We start from the raw sequence: 440 nt of genomic DNA, 5'->3' as shown, positions 1-440 counted from the left end.
GAAAAGGAATTTTTAGTTATTGAAAGTTTACTATTCAGTTGAAAGCGTATCGTGGTATTACATAGGCTGATCATATAGCAGTAAACCTCATATGGAATGTGGCTTATTTGAAGAGTATTTACATTCAAGTGGGTTCTCATCACAAACATGGCGTGTTGCGTCGTTAATCAGTGAATTAATTAATGAGATTAAGTTGACATCAGGACTGAAGTCTTATATACAAGTAGGATTATGAAATGTTCAATGTTCATTCACTGACAGTTATTGAATCTATACGCTGGCAAGTTCATTTCAATCCGGTTTATTTTGTGTTCAGACCATATACTCCATGAAGACTTTATATAATATTATATAAGCTGGTCCCTGGATGAAGCCGATGACCAAGAATAAAATAATAAATAAAAATACGTTGACGGAGGTAATTCATGTAGGCAAAATTG

At 33.4% G+C, this 440-nt stretch overlaps 1 protein-coding gene across 1 annotated transcript in view; it reads right to left on the bottom strand.

Annotated features, from left to right (window-relative positions):
• LOC119593155 (troponin C-like) overlaps positions 1-440 on the bottom strand; it is a 15,025-nt gene that overhangs the window by 6,204 nt on the left and 8,381 nt on the right. The window lies entirely within an intron of this gene.

This window comes from Penaeus monodon, chromosome 31, assembly GCF_015228065.2.
Source record: "Penaeus monodon isolate SGIC_2016 chromosome 31, NSTDA_Pmon_1, whole genome shotgun sequence".
Classification (NCBI taxonomy): Eukaryota; Metazoa; Arthropoda; class Malacostraca; order Decapoda; family Penaeidae; genus Penaeus; species Penaeus monodon.
Note: the sequence above shows the minus strand (reverse complement) of the source record. Positions and strands in the feature narration are given on the sequence as shown.